Raw genomic sequence first — 16417 nt, 5'->3', positions numbered from 1 at the left:
TGATGCTGCAGCCACTTTGTTGCATAATTTCTATGCAACAAGTGGTATCAGAGAGTGGAGAGGAAGAATCAGACGCTTTCCTGCCCCAGGGAATTACCCCTGGTGCTCCATATAGCCGGGTTTCAGCTCCATGCAGGTGGCCAGCTGGTGGCATGGCTGTGGCACCAAGTTTTACACATTGTAGCTTGGTGCATGTACATGACATCCCAGCTGCTCCACAGGGAAAAAAGGGTTGGAGGGTGGCAAGTATGGGGAAAAAATGCCTGTTGGAGCAGGCAGGTTACAGCTTCTCATCCTGCTGCTACCCCAGTTTGTGCTTCACATCCTCCTGCAGACATTTTCTAGCAAGCTTTGGGAATAGTCTCCTGTAACTGGGGGACTGTAGAGAGGCTTTCTGCATTGCATGAGCTGGGCCAGGTACCCCTAGTATGTACACACCCGTGTACAGGGACCCATACGTTTCCATTACACTCACACCACAAGAATTTGCACATGTTTAGCTTCAGGATGAGTGTCATCTCCCAGGTGCCCAAATTTTCCTTTCTCCTGAGACTCAAGCTGCAAATCTCAGTGACAAGCACTGTCAGCTCTATTTGTGAGCACTCAGCCTGTGGTGGCAGGACACTGGAGGAAAGAACAGCTGTGAGAAAGGCGCACACAGGTACATCCTGGATTTTGGGGTGTTATGAGAGCCACTTGCAGCACTGGCACTTGTCAGCCCCTGTGCAGAACCAGCACTGCCAGGGCAGCAATGCCAAGCAATGCCAGCACTCTGAGATGTGCCACAGACAGATCTGGAAGGTTTGGAACCAACATGGGCCAGTATTTTTCTAAACCTCCAATGATATTTCTCTGTAAAGAGCTGGAAGTGTTTCTTTCATGGGCTGGCATGCCTTCTTTTCTCTCACATGAGATTAGGTGATGCTCACGCTGGGAAGTGAGGGACATTCTGCTGTACTCCCAGCATGGATGGTTTCTTTTACCAGAGCTTTGTACAAACACCATCATAGTCATGGTCTCTGCCTCCCATATAACTAAAAGAAATGATATTGCAGTACATATCATTGCTGCAGCACAAAGGTTAATCTTGTGTTCCTTAGCTGCTTATGGTTTGGTGGAAATAAGGGGATGGTCAGACCTTATTCACAGAAATTCTGGTCTCCCCACCAAGCCACCACAGACACTGCTGTGCCACTCATGCAACCACAGCTTCTGGTTAGTGTTTGAAGCAACATCTACTTTTCATCTGAGTGTCTCTGGTTTCCTCAGCAGCCTCCACCTTGATCATAAGTTAGAAGCCATCCTGTTTGATCTGTAGTTTTTAAATGAAGTGGGTGATTTTTTTTTAAAGCACATCAGCATAAATAACACTGCTGACAATAACAGTCGCCCACTGCCGCCCAACTTCCCGGGTGCCACACCACACCAAGGGCTCCTTACTCACTTTGGCCTCGACATATGGAGAGACTGGCAATATAAAATCTTCTCCCCACCCAAGGCACTGTCCGCCTCTGGGAAACCTACTGTGGTTTCCTCTTGTAGGCAGATTTATTTTTGAGGTAGCCTCAACAATGTGGGCACAGGGAGAAGGCTGCTGCTCTTTACTGAGGCAGAGTGAAAATGTTTATGGGGCTCCATAATTCAGCCCCACTGGCAATACCAGCAATGACTTTTCTATTTCCGTGGTGTGTGAGAAATGAAAACATGAGCGAGAGTGCATAGAAGATTGATATGGCCAAAGCTGGGATATTTGTTCCCTGGCAAACTGTGGTTGCTCTTGATTTAGCCACAGTTTTCCCAGCTGATGTTTTGCAAGCCCCACAGAAGATTCAGCTTTCAAGGCTGTGAAAGTGAACGTGGGGCTGGAAGCCGCCCCTGCACACACTGGCAGGGAGTCAGGCCGAGCCTCCTTCTTTCAGAAGATGTTGCTTGTTCCAGGACTGCGTGGCTGTGGGGGCAGTTTGGGGATGGAGATTTAATCTTTTATTTTTCCCATATGTCATAAGTATGTCTAAGATGATGACAAAATAATAAGTTGGTGGCTGCTGGAAACTATTTTTTTAGCAGCTGTGTTTTTAGAATGTTATAATTAACCATCCTTTTGACTTAATCACTTAAAGACTCCTAAAATAACTGGGAGTTTACTGTACCTTTTCTCAACTTTAAGCTTTCCCGTGTGGGGACCATGACTTTAGTTTCAGGAACGGAGGATAGAAGAAGCAGGGCAGAGCTAGAAATGTGGAGTCAAATTTATCAGTCTGAATTACAGAATAAATGGCTGAAATTACTCTACTGATTTTAACTTACAACCATTGTACTAGGAGCAGGAAAAGAGGTGGCATTGTATTTAATCTGCACAGAGACTTTGACCGGGCTCATTTTGGCAGAAATTTTAATGAAGTAAGTGCGGTATTTGCTGGGAAAAAGAAAAGGTGAACTGTGAGTAAAGGAAAAATCACAATTAAAAGCTGACTGTTAATAAAGCATGTGGGTGACAGGGCTGTCTCCCCACATGGTTCCGGCGCTTGGCTCAGGTAAAAGCAGAGGGCTGTAGCTCAACGACGCACTCCTCCCTGTCAGTGTTAGATTTTCGGGGTTTTTTTCATAAATGACATGTTTTCTTTTGGCAGATGGGAATAAGCCTTGAAGAATAAATTTTTTGGAGGCAAATTGGCTGCCTGGAAATATATGTATTTAGGAACCTGTCGGGTGCTGTGAGTGTCAGCATCACCCCAGCTGAGCTGGCCGGCACCGCTCTGCTGTTTGCCTGCCCCAGTCTCCTCACAGACCCCCCAATTCCCCAGCCGACCACTGCCAGGCTGGAGCAAAAATGACAACTCCGATACAAGATTTGCTCTGGATATTGCTGATATTGCTTTGTGCCTGCCTTATAAAACTTCCCCGTTGGCTATTTCTCCAGCCAGGGGATTTTACCCAGATGAATGTGCTTGCCTCCCTCTCACCAGCTGCCAAAATCCAACTTATCTGTAAGTGGAAATAATGCTTGGCCTCGGGTCGATGAGAGCCGCAATGCTCTTTACGAGAGGAGGTGAAATAAAACCATTCCCTGTGTTAACAGCTGCGAAAGCCGACGTGCTGAGAGGTTAAGTGATTTGCCGGGTGTGAAGTAGGATGGTGCCTGGCTCTCGGGAACCCTTTTTTGGGAGGGGGGTCAGGAGGGTGGTGGAGGAGGGGACCACAGACTTCAGGCATCACCACAATTCCCATTTCCACAAGGGCACCAAGTGGGGGGAACCACCTGTAACATGCCTTCCCCCAGGCCAGCCGTAAGCAAAGTTTTACAAGGAAAAAAAATATATTCTGCAAAAATCCTCCTAAAATTAGGTACTGAAAGCGGGTGCTGGGTTTTGTGAGCCAGCATCAGAAATAGGTGGCAGCTGGAAAGACTTTGGAACATCTCAGAAGCGCCTAAGTGTTGGGAGGTAAGCAAGGGAAGAGGTAGATTAAACCGGAACCCAGACGCCTTGAAGCCTAAATCAGCGCACATGCCCGGCAAGTCTCGTGTCTGCCTTGGCACATTTAGGCCACATTTAACCAACAGAAATGGGCACCTTTAATGAGCAAATCAGGATTTCCAAATTAGAGCCTTAGTATCTATATAATTCTTTAATATAGGTGATGCAGCATATGTTCATACCGCAGAATAGATCATTTCTAGAAATGTAATATTTTTTGCCACTTTATTCAAGGGATGTGCTAGACACGAAGTGACTATATATGTGCAGGTAAAGGTAGTAGAAAAGGTACCATAAAAGGCACACTCAAAACCAGGCAGTGTTGTTCCCCAGTTTTGTAGGGTCGGTAAAACTGATAGCAGTTCCCTAGCAGTGGCTTCATCTCCACGCTCACAGTGTGTGTTCTTAACACCTTCCTTCTCTGCAAAACTGAAGTATTTAACCCAAAACATACAAACAAATCTGTTATTCTTCTCCTTTATTAACCTTCTGAGTCCTCTGAAATCACACACGAGGAGAAAGCTCTTCCCTTTTCCTTTGTCTAGCAGATGAGGTTTAAACTTTACATGCAAATAGATACATGCATACATGTAAACCTACCCGTGTAACCAGCCACATGCAGCACACTCTCTCTTCTTCTCTATAAATATATATACACATATGTATATCCACAGATATGCAGGCATGTGCACATATGTGTGTGTACAAAGAGAGAGAAAAAGGCTTAGAAAATGAAAGACAAATGTTCGAGAATGATATTCCCAAGCCCTCAAATCTCTAATCATGAGTTTGATGCAATATTTGCCCTAATGGGAAATGATAACTGGCACTATTCCAAAGCAAACCTCGAAGAAAGGAGCAATAAAAAAGGAAAATGCTAGCTTGGCAGTTAAAGAAAGAGGAGCCGAAGCGAGAACTGCTGTCGGAGATAATAAAGAACTAACCACAAACCCCTTTTCTATTAAGCACAAAAAAGGATATTAAAATAACATGCCCCCTCCCTAAATGTTTCAAGGCTTGTGTCATGCTTCTCTGCGCAGCTTCCCGGGACGTTGTGCGGCTCAGGGCTGCCGCCAGCCCCGTGCAGCCGCCTCCCGCTCCCTTCTCGTGCGAGGGAGCCCCGCCACTCCAGCGCACAGCGAGGCACAACTGCGCTCCTGCCTTCCCGAGCTCACCGTGCGCTCCAAGCCTTGCCCTTCCCAGGGAGAGGGCACTGGCTGTGATGGGGCAGCTCCCTCTGCCCTTCCCTCCCCTCGGGAATCCTGCACGTTGGGAAGCCCGCTGTACAATGCAGCTCGGCTGCTGTGTTTCCCATAATGTCCATAGGCACAAAGACATTGTTTAAGTATACGCTGATTCTTAGTGCATTGTTTTCCACTTATAGCAGCGAGCAAGTGCTTTTACCTTCGTGTTTGTACTATGATTTTTACACGTAGGGCATTTTGTCACTGAGAATTACATGCCATAAATTACACAGAATATGCCACAGGTCTGGGACAAATAAAGGGTGCAAAAAAATCTAATTGACAGCTGCTAGGTATAGGAAAAAAGAAAACAGAAGGGAGGCCCACAACTCTGGACTGGGAGCCTCCTGGGGCACCCTGAAATGTACCAACAAATAAAGATGCTGCTCACTCTGTGTGTGTGTCTGTGTGTGTGTGTGTGTGTGTTCCTTGGATGCCATCATGGAGTTCTCCACAGCCAGAAATGCACTGGAGAGCCCCAGATCAGCACCATTTCTGCCAAAAAAAATGTCAAATTATATACAGGGTTTTTGGTAACTGATGTTACCCATTTCATGATTACCCAAACCATTTTAGTAGCAAAATTGAAATTTAGTATTCTTTGAAATTTCCACCTCAACTGAATAGTAAATTTTACTATGGCAATTTTTAGTTTGCAAAAGTGTACTTAGGGCACTACAGACCCATCAGGCTGAAGCCACCCCTTTATATCAAGTCAAATAAATCCTCAATGATCTTAAATTTCAAAGACATTTATGACCTAACTTTGGTTCATTAGCACATAATAAGACATTAATGACACACAGTAATGAAATGTAATATCTCCTTTAGTACTTTCTTATTATCTATGTCTTTAACATGCAGTTTAGACTAGCAGCAGCTTTAACAGCATTTTGTAGAGCTGGTGCTCACTAGGAATGCCCCAAACCCAAAAAGGCACTAGCCAAAAAGGTGAAGATGCAGCAAGGAATCACAAGAAGTTTATTGTAAACGTCAGATTAAGTATATCTGACATTAGGGTTTATTTTAAAAAAAAATGTGTGGATTGCAATGATCTTAGCCACTGCAGCCACTGCAAAGGTAGAGCTTTAGAAGGAAAAGAATGAAATGCCCAACTGTATATTTTTAAACCTAAATATCTTGCTCTTCTAGGCTTTAAAAACTCTTTGTGAAGGAGGTATAATCCACAACTCAGATAAATACTAATGTAATCTATCTTTCAGAAACGAAAATCAGAAGACCCACCTGAGCTATGTCCATGCAGAAAAGCAGAGTTAAATATCAGCTGCTTTTATCTGAGTGCCTAAATGTAAAAGTACTTAACCAGGATTCTACCAACTATTACATTAAAACTCCATCATCTGTCTGCCAATACCAGTCTAGGTTAATTTCTTAGCTGAGCTTAAAAAAAACCCTGAAAGATCAATAAAGGTGTAGGTGGAGAGGTTTAAAAAATGAGTACTGGAAACGATGAGCCAAGATCTTTGGAACAACGTGTCCCTGCCTGAGGTACAGGCAAGCTGGTTTTTAGATCAGTCACCTACAACTGTGGTGTCATAAAGTGGAAAAATACCACCAAGAGTCATTTTTAGCAAAGAACATCAACAGCTCCTCTCACATTCACATCCAGTGAAACTCCATTCCAGTTAGATTCAATAGCAAATTGTAAATTCTTATTTGATTTATCAATCACAATTTTGTATTGTTAATTCATATGTTCATTTGACAAATCCATTCCTCTAAGGTAATCACTTAAGGTACTGTTGGCATGTGAACATGCACAAATGGATAATTCTTAATGACCTTCCAAGCTGACATATTTTTGGCATCAGTTTTCTGTATCCTAATTTCAAGCTGCCTCTCTGGTGTTATCATAGGGCTGCCTTCACTACACAGTCAAGGAGGACTTGCAGTTGGAAGTTGTTAGTAAGATTGTTCCCATCAGATAGCAACAGAACAAGGAACAATTCAAATTATCTCTCTCCTTGGATGAAACCCCTGTGTTTCCTGGTGCAGAGGTCAGTAATCAGGCTTCATTTCAGCAGCCTTGAGGGAGAAAACATTCACATCAGACAATTTGACCAGATTTGTGACTTTTTCAGTATTTCCACAGTGCATAATTTTTGCTCTGCAGATGCTTGGTGCAAAAAAAAAAAAAAAAAAGAAAGGGATGTTGGGAACTAGATAATCTTTAAGGACCCTTCCAACCCAAACCATTCTATGATTCCAGGAAATTAAATTAAATATAGGTCATCCCAGGCTACTGTTCTGGTAGCTGCTCTGCACATTGCCCTCCCACAAGACCAGGCCACTATCACAGATTTTGTACTGCAGGTTAGAGTGGTGCAGGTGAGCCAGAGAGCAGTGGAGATACAGCTTAGCCATCATCTCTTTCAGGGGTCTGATGCAGGAGATCGTTAGGAGACCTGTGGGTGGACCTTGCACTGGCTGTGCTCACCAGATTTGCAGTTACAGAGCAATCAGGCCAACCACAAGAAAGTGCGAGAATGTTTTCTGTATTCTCAACCCAAGAGATGGCATTTGCCAGGCTCAATGACCATTATTCACAGTGGTACCCAAACTCCAGAAGACTCCGCTCGTTATCCCCGCTGAGGCTGGTTGGGGTCTCTCTCCATCCTCAGCCTCACACTGTTAGTGCCACTCATCCAGTGCCATGAGAAGGGGAAAAACATGGCATTGTCTTAAAGACAGGGTTCTCAGGGTTGCCAGCATTTCCACAGTGCTCCCTAGAGCAGATCCAGACAAGGAAAGGGAAATTTCTGGCATTTCCCAGAGTCTACAAGAGGAGGAAGAAATATGCGGGGAAAAGGTGGGGTAGACACAGTGCCGCCGTCCACTGAGATTTGGCAGTTGGGAGGCAGCCTGGGAAGGGAGTCAGGTGCAACAGGGGAGAAAAGCTCCGGAAAAGAGCCCTTCCCCAGCTGGTGGCCAACGCAGGCTGCAGCCCCTCACAAAGGAGCTGATGCAGCCTGGGGCTGTGGGTCAGTGGAAGCTGCAAGGGGTGCGCGCAAGCTGCGCCCTCTGTGCCTGCCCCTCTACAGTCAGTGCCCAACTGACACCCAAAAGTCAAAGAAAAGAGTTTGCATCCCTTCCTCAAAAGCACAGCTCGGGCTGCAAATCCAAATGTATGGGCAAAATGTAAATGCATTGTGACAAGCTGTACGGGGAATCAAAACAAGGAACAAGGAGCGTATGTTTCTTTTAGAGAAATGTCCTTTATCTCGCAGGCAGAACGAAGCGTGTGGCATTCAAATGTTAAGATTTTTACACACTTTCATAAAATACTAAAGAGAAACCAAAAAAAAAAAAGAAAAAAAGAAAAAAGAAAGCAACAAGAAAATAACCCAAGTCCGTGTCACTTCTCAGCTAGTTTGGTTATTGCTGCTCCTGAGTACTGTAACATATGCACTTTCCCTTTTGAAAATGTATCAAAGTTGTTATTTTGGGGGTGGGATAAACTCTTACCCATGCATATCTTATGTTTTGAAGCCAAGAATGCTTAAGAACCTGCTCTGGATCCGCACATCAGATGCATAAGTGATTAGTGACAAGTGACACAGAAACAGAGAATGTGCTGTGTTACGATGAATAATAAACACGCGCAATTTATGCAGGCAGAGCGAGCGAGGAGATGGCATCCTGCACTTTTTCCATATAAATAATGTGAATCTCTCGGCAATGAAGCCAGGCCGACCAGGGAGTTTCTCCAGCCCGCCAGCCGCGCGAGCCGGCGGGAGAGAGCGAGGACAGGCGAGGAGGGCTCACCCTCCAACAGGGCTGCTCCTGGCTTACAGGTCAGCACAGAATGAACTGATGGCCATTAATTGTCTCACCACTAGGATCACCACAGGAACAAAATTCACAGTGGGCAAATTTTTTCACTCTCTGGGAGAAAGGAGCTTTTAGATAAAAGAAAAAAATTCATTGAAAAACACTCACATGGTTTTCTGTTTCTTGGGTTTCTGGAGAGCATCCTGCAGTAGTGCTTTTCTGAAAAAAAAAATATTTTAGAATGAATAAACTCATTTTTACATTCAATTTCTCCAGGAAAGGCAAGTACATGCCCCTGGGAGACTGTCAGGGCTGAACACTGGCAGCAGGGGTTTTTGAAGGGCCATGGTGTAGCCAGCAGGTACCTCACCACTCTCCATTAGCAAAACCAAACACAACACCAAAAAAACCCCAAATGCCAAAGCCAGCCAGCCATTCATCCTCAGTCCAGCACATGTGGTTTTCTTCTTGTGTGTTTCTGTCACACACAAACTGCAGAGCTGTAGGCTAATGTACACACATCCCCACAGAGTCCCACATCCCTCAGCCTCATGCTCATCTAGGGGGGACGGTCCCAGGATAGACACATGGGCTCCTGCAACATCCCCATTTTGCCACCTTCTTTCCTCTGCCCCTTGCTGCCCTCCCACTAATAAGGCATGCTCCAGGGAAAAGAGAAAGACATCTCTTCTTTTTAATGAAAAAAATATCCACCTGCAACTTAAGTCTGCACATTTTTTCCTGGCTGTCCTGGCCTGCCAACTCCGAGCAAGCTTTTCTCTGTCATTTTTGCACTCTCTCTACACTTCCAGAAATGTATGCATTTGGATAAAAGTAGAACTGAGAGGGGAAAATGCATATTCTGTTAAATAAAAATAAAAAAAAAAAAAGTTGAAAAAAGTGTCTAAAAGATGGATGCGTAAAGAAATCATAACTGTACTTTAACTCTGAGTTTGAGTTATATAAACTGTGCTGTGGTAATTACCAAGCTCCTCCAGATTAATAAACAATTACCATAGTAACTACACCATCATATGAAACCTATGCTCATGAATTTTTAAAGCATAAATGGAAATACATGCCAGTTGAAAAAGTCTCCTATTTATTTTGTTCCTGGAAGACAAGGGAGAGAGATCCATTAAAGGATCTCATCAAGTTATTTCTTCCTCCGCTGGTTCCTGCAGCCACACTTCGGACAAGTGCTATATATTATGTACTAACTAGGAAAGTCCATTATGTGTGCAGGGCCTGGGGCTGGCAGGTAGCAGGGCTGGCCTCACACCTACTCCCCTAGCAGCCCCTGCACTCTCAGACCTTGTTTTCCCAGAGGGTTTAGGTGACAAGGTGCACCTCTTTATTTTGAAAATTTTACATGTTTGTCGGCATAGCGAGCTATCCCTAGTGGTGCACTGGGCTCTTTTTATTTTTCTGTGAGTCATGTGTGAGAGAAATTTCGAGTTGATGTTGCATGACCACACACAGGAAAGATATCTCCATCAAATATTTGATAAGCTGACTACCAGGAGAAAATACACACATGCAAATCTAACTTTCCATGGCATGGTGTGCCTTGTTTCCAGTACATCCACCAGTGTCCCACCAGACTGACCCTACCAGAGGGCATGTCATATCCTGTTTTCCACGTCTGGAAAAATCCAGTGTAGTCTGCTCTTGTGCCAGTGCCCTGCACACAGGACCATGCCAGGCACATGCATTCAGCCACCAGGAAAGGGCTCACTGCAGCCCCTGGGCCTCTGCATGGAGGGGAAGGGTCAATGCTCCAGCAAAGCAGCACTACCCAGGGGCAGACCCCTGTTATCTGCATGCCAACAGCACAGATCCCCAAACACCCAGCAGGAAGGGTATCCCAGCCTGACATTGCCTTTTCCCCCAAAGTTCAAGCAAAGCAGCCCCTCAGGGCTGCCCTGCACTCCTCTGTCTCTGAGGCACTCCTGACAAAACGTGCCAAAATTTGCCAAAATGTGCCCTCTGTTGTAGGAGGCATCAATGATTAAAAGCGGTCTATGAGATGTACCCAAGGTCATTAGAAAAAACCAAACAAACTAAAGGTTTTCTCCTGCCCCAATATCAACACTTGGTTTACACTATCATAGACAAAACTTTGGTTTGAAAACTCACACCTATAGTCCAGAGCTTTAACACAGCTGAGCCTGGCTTTACCACATTTTGCAATTTGTTTGTGGCATGTGAAAAACCCAAAAATCTCAAAATGACAAATAACAAGATTATATATCAACCTGTTGATCATTCTGACAGGAAAGCTGAAAAGCAGCCCTGAGTTAAAAAACAGTGTTCAGCATTTGCAGTAATAGTCTAAAACATGAGATGAAACCTCTATGCTTCAAGTTTGAGCCGCTTACTTTTGATAATTTTGATGAGCTAAAATAATATCTCCCTTTTTTGCAAGAAAGTATTTCTTCAGACACTCTGAGATTTAGGAAAGACATTAAATCCTTGTGGATTGAAGGTAGAAAAATAAATTGTATGTATTTTAGACTTTGAATGATCTTCCTATAGCAATTTTCAGGGAAAAAAAAATAAGAAGAATTCTGCAATTTTAATCTCCTCAGTAGCTTCCCATTACTAAACAAGCAGAACACCACAGTACAAATGTGGATGTTACATGTCATCTTGATCTGCTGCTTTTTTCTTTCATTAAAGCTTTAATGCAGCAATTATGGCTACGTTGCCCTATAAAAAAAGGAAAAGGCAGTTTACTTTAAAAAGTGAAATTGCATAGCCTACTATTTAATTATACACAAATGTAAATGGCCTATTTTTCCATAACTGGTTATTACAGCACTGTTTTACTTTCTGAGTTTTCACAATCTCTAAAACCTACAACGCTTCCTGCTATATAATTGTTTTGCTACATTATTGTTTTCATCTTATTTTTTCTTTTAATGCGAGTGCAGCGGGATAAATCTTGGTTTTAAGCCAGCCAGTACTTCATCTACTTAAGCTTTTATAGATGAAGATTGCTGTAATTATCAGAATACCCGCTTATTTCTGAAGTATTATCTTGGCAACCTGCTGGCATTTACAACCAATTAACAAGCTTTGCCCATTAGTTGCATAAGGGGTATCACAGAGTAAAGCCATTGTGTGCTAATTTTCTATTTTAGATAATCAGTTTGGCCATCCAAAATGGAAAGGGGAAGAAAAGAAAGGTTTGACACCCAGTGGCAGACATGTAAAAATGACTACATGCCTCCCTGAGACAAAGGTATCCAGCGACTGCATGATTGCTTCACTGTCGTCACCACTGGGTTTTAAGTATTTATTCCCTTTGTCTCTTTTGGAAGAGAAAATAGAAAGTACAGCTTCAGCAAAGTAATCATGTCCTCTTTTTATTTTTTAAACAGACTGGCTTCTCCCTCTGTCCTCGCGGGCTTGTAATTTCACCAAATTGTACAAGTGTTAAACACGATTTTTAAAAAAAAAAAAAAAAGAAAAAAAAAATAAAGAAGAAGAGTAAGCAATAGAGAAGGAAGCCTGTTTGCCAGCACAAATCTCAGCCTTCCTCCCTAACCGCGGGGCCGAGCAGAGCCCTCATGCCAAAGGCAGTCCCTCGCTCGCGTCGCTGCACCGCGCTTGGTTAAAGCCATGTGCAGGCTGCGGGTTTGACCAGGCGCTGCTATGAGCAAATGGGCTCCCGGCCGACATTCGGCCCCGGCTGCTGAGCTGCTGCCAGCCCCGGCTGCCTCCTCCTTGCCCTGGGGGATTTTTTTAAGCATTAACCTTTGGTCGAGGCACCGTTTGCTTTCCCTGCTCCTGGTGCGGGGCAGGGAAGATGCATCGCCATGTAGAGGTGCCCCGGGCAGGAGAATTCTCCTGCCTGTGACCGTAGTGCTGCACCCTCACAGCACTCCCTGAAGCGCTCATCCCCACCAAACCCATCTCCAGAGCTGCCCCGTGAGCACCCCAACCCTGCTTTGCAGCCCCATCCACACAGCCTTAGACCGGTCTTGTCCTGGGGACATGCACCCCAAATCTGGCACAGAGGGAAGCTGGCACAGCTTGCAGCAGCACTCTGCCCCCCGCTCCAGTGAACCCCCTGACACCAGTCCCTGTCTCCACCTTCCCACCCCATCCCTGCTGCCCAACCTGCTCCAGGCACAAGGCTCAGTCTTCCTTGATGTCCCACCGACTCCAGGCCATGAGCTTGACCCTTCTGTGCATCTCCATCCCATTTTACATACAGCAACCAGGACCGTAAGGGTCTCCTCCCTGCTGAGGCTTGCCTCACACCACACAGCAAGGGGAGAAATGGGACTCTGATCCTACCCAAAAACCCTCAAGGTAAATAACAAAGATTAAACATTGCTGGAGGCAACAGGGCTTACCCATTTAATTGTATATAAAATTAGACATTAGACCTGGTATAGATGCCTGTGTTTTGTAATAAGGAGAGAAACTAATCAGTTTAAAGATGAGCACAGTCCTTAAAGCATGGTTAGATCCCATTTACTCCATTGAACAGAATGGGTGGATGGTTCATGTTGTAAAATGGTTTTATAAAATGTAGTGAACTGTACAATGTCGTGTTTTATTTGCCTCCTGTGGTTTAGATTCATATTTTGCTTTAGCATAAGTTAAACAAAATTAAGACTATGATTATGCTAAGAGAATGCAGCCAGTAAAGAGAGAAATGTTGAACTCCTCAAAGTCATAAAGAATTGTCAACTGTGCAATTAGTAAAGGCTGAACATATACACTGAAGTCTATTAAGTCATAAATGAATGAGGAAAATGTAGTGCTTGGCAATTAAATGTGTATATTTGCCTTAATTATTTTAAATTAATTGCTATTGGCTACAATCATTAGAAAATTTAAGATTTAAGTAAGGTAGAGTACAAACTCTCCTATAAAGTGAATCTAATTATATAGCCAAACTATTTTTGAAATTATTTAGGCTACTGAAAAGAAGTAAGAAAGCTCGAAGAGCAGAGTGCTGGGGACAGTTTATAGCTCCTTGCAGCCTGTTTCCTCTGATGCTGCCCCAGCTTGAGCACATTGAAGCCCCTCCACTGCTCTCAGGGAGCACAGATCAGCCACCTCCAGCATCACGAGAGCTCACACATGCCTCATTTTTGGGCACCTCTGGACACCCTCTGGAAACCCTCAGGTTCCCATTTTTCTAACATGAAAGAAAAGGCAACTTGTATTTTAGGGGAATTTTTTTCAAAGCCTCAGGTGAAAAAGCAGTTATTTGCCCAATTCTAATTAAGTCATTCCCAGTCAAGAGCAGCGTGCCCCAATAGCCCTACCCAAGATGATGCCAGAGGCAACGGGAAAATGAGTGAGCTGAGAAATTCTCCCCAGGGAAATGAAACAGCACCCAATTACCACGATATGTTCTGCATCTGCTAAGAAGAAGACGTGTTCCTCCAGGACTCTAATCTTCATCACTAATATTATTATTAAATATTTACGTACCACCCTAAGTTTGCATGACACTTTACAGAGATAAAAGATGCTCTCTTTGCACTGAAGATCTTAGAGCCTATGTCAGATAGAGAAAGTAAAATTAGCAGAAAGAAGACATGGTGAAGATTAAGAAAAGGATCTAATGCTGGTGACCCAAAAGCATTTTTAGATTGTAACAGCATGTGGGACTAGGGCTGATGAAAACTCATGGTTCTGGGGCCTTTTTTGTTTTTAGTCCTACAAAAATCGGATCCTCTCTCAAACTCATGGTACCCATGTGAACCCATTTCCCTACAACTTTGACCCAAAGAAAGAAAATAATGCCATCCTGTAACCACTAGAAAAATATTTTTTTCATCTGATTAGTCTAAGGAAAAGAGAAGTCAGGCTGCAAGAGTTCAGCAGTTCAGGGCTGCACAAGCAGAAGAAAGGCCTGTGCACTACAGCACTGAGCTGAAAAAAGAAGTAAGAGTAACTTGGTCCTTCAGCTTTAGTTTCCTCCATTTTGATTGATTCCCTGACTTCATTTTCATTTCTGTCGGTGTAACTAGGGAGCCATGATGAATCAGCCATCCCTGTCAGATCCCATGGGCTGGGGCTGCTCTGATCTTTAGCTGGAGCTGAAGACACAGCAGCAGGAAATCAAAGCAGCAAAGGTGGGCAGGTGGAGATAGTCAGGACAACTCTCCCTGCCCAGGGCATGGGGTGGGCACCATCCAGGCAAAGTACAGGGAATACACCTCTGCAGGAATGATGCTAAAAGCCCCTCTCGAGGAGGGTAACACCCTTCCTATAAAGTCTGTAAAATAATTTAACATACTTTAATGTAGACATTGCTACTGTGTATAGCCAAGGTCAGCATTAAGCTGCAGTAGGATGATGCCCCTCTCCTGCCTCCAGACATGGAGGGGACCTGGCAGCTTCAGCAGGAGCCAAGCCCACCCTGCAGCTTGTCTCTGTGCAGTGCTGCACCCAAAATTCCCTGGGATGGGGAGACTTTGGAAGTAACAGCAGCAATGACAAGGCCACCAGGCTTGAGAACAAGTGGTAGTTAAAGAGGAGAGGTGCTGGAGCCTCCAGCAGAGGGGTCCAGCTCAGGTGGCAAAAACCCCTTCTGAGTCCTCACTGCCCACCTATTATTTTCATTCACAAATTTGGTGATCAAAAGACTTTTTCTGTTTTTTAAATTTTTAAAACTAATCTTAGCATAATCAGTGACAATGAAAGATTTCCCCAGGTTTCCTGGAAAATACACATTTGTTGATGGACCTGAGGCATCATGCAGAGAGAAGCAGCAGCACACATCAAATCCCCTGAGACAACAACGGGCAGGATGTGCAGGGCAGAGGAGGTGCAGTCTGAGGCTTCCAGCAGCACAGAGATGCAGGCACACACATGCACGGACACACACATATATATATGCACATATACACATGCACATGAACATATAAATGCTCCCAGCAATTCAGTTAGATTAATTTGCTTTGGCTATTCCATTATTTTCCTGGTAGAGTACTTAAAGAATCAGGTTAAGCCTTTGCATTAGATACACAAACAATGCTTCTTTACCTCCACATGGGTGTTGTGAGACTTTAATTAATGTTTGTAAAGTGCTTTCAGATTCCCAGAAGAAAGGCACTATAGAAGTGTGTAGTCTGATTATTTCAAAGCATACAAAAGTAGAGGTGAAAAGAAGTAGTCTCCTCCTTATACATAAAACTACTGATCTCAACTCCTGCATTAAAAAAAACCCAAGATGTTAAGGAAGAAAAGAATTGTGACCATGAACCTACTTCAGGCTTCCCCTTTGCCTTTTTCATCTGATTTCTGGTTGAGTGAAATAATAAGCTATTGTATTGCTGTAAACTCTTTGTAAGTAGATTTGACTAAGACAACAGAGTTCAGTGCCAGCAGCTACTCTGATCATTCTTTTAAATGGAAATTTACCGTCTGCTGCATCACATGGAAAAAATATAGAACTATTTTTCACAGCTTGTTCACTGAACAGATTATTGGAGGGAAGAAAAAATAAAAAGACTTCATTTTCTACAGATCCCAAATCTTAGTGTAGAAAGTCTTGGCAATTTCCTTTTGAGAGGAGACAGATTTCACTTTCACATTGATTTAACAATGAGAAGTGCATCCAAAATGAGGGCCTGATTCTGAGCATTTAAATGGTTAGCCATAGCTGACTCCATAGCTTATCTATGGGAGCAAAACTGTTCACATCAATAAGCCTTTGTAGGATCTGGTCCTAATATAGAACCAGTTCTCAATGTCATAAAATCTTTTTTAACATCATCTTATGTTACATTTAATTTATTTCACATGGCCTAATAAAATAAGATAAAAGCATGTAAGTCTAAAAGTCATATTAAAAGGTTGGAAAAAACCCTCCTTACCATGTATTCATGTTTATTAAGTATTATCTTTGTGCAACTTACATACTTTTAA

The 16417-nt window shown here is 43.6% G+C and overlaps 1 long non-coding RNA gene across 1 annotated transcript in view; it reads right to left on the bottom strand.

Moving 5' to 3' along the window:
• LOC111931969 (uncharacterized) overlaps positions 1-16417 on the bottom strand; it is a 66911-nt gene that overhangs the window by 39922 nt on the left and 10572 nt on the right. The window contains exons 4-5 of the long non-coding RNA XR_015289123.1: positions 9227-9374; positions 8681-8731 (exon numbers count right to left, since the gene is read on the bottom strand). This is a non-coding gene — a long non-coding RNA (uncharacterized LOC111931969). The remainder of the gene's footprint in view (positions 1-8680; positions 8732-9226; positions 9375-16417) is intronic.

Source organism: Cyanistes caeruleus, chromosome 7 (assembly GCF_971803275.1).
Source record: "Cyanistes caeruleus chromosome 7, bCyaCae1.hap1.1, whole genome shotgun sequence".
In the NCBI taxonomy this organism is placed as follows: domain Eukaryota; kingdom Metazoa; phylum Chordata; class Aves; order Passeriformes; family Paridae; genus Cyanistes; species Cyanistes caeruleus.
The sequence above is the reverse complement of the archived record's forward strand: the minus strand, read 5'-3'. Positions and strand labels throughout refer to the sequence as shown.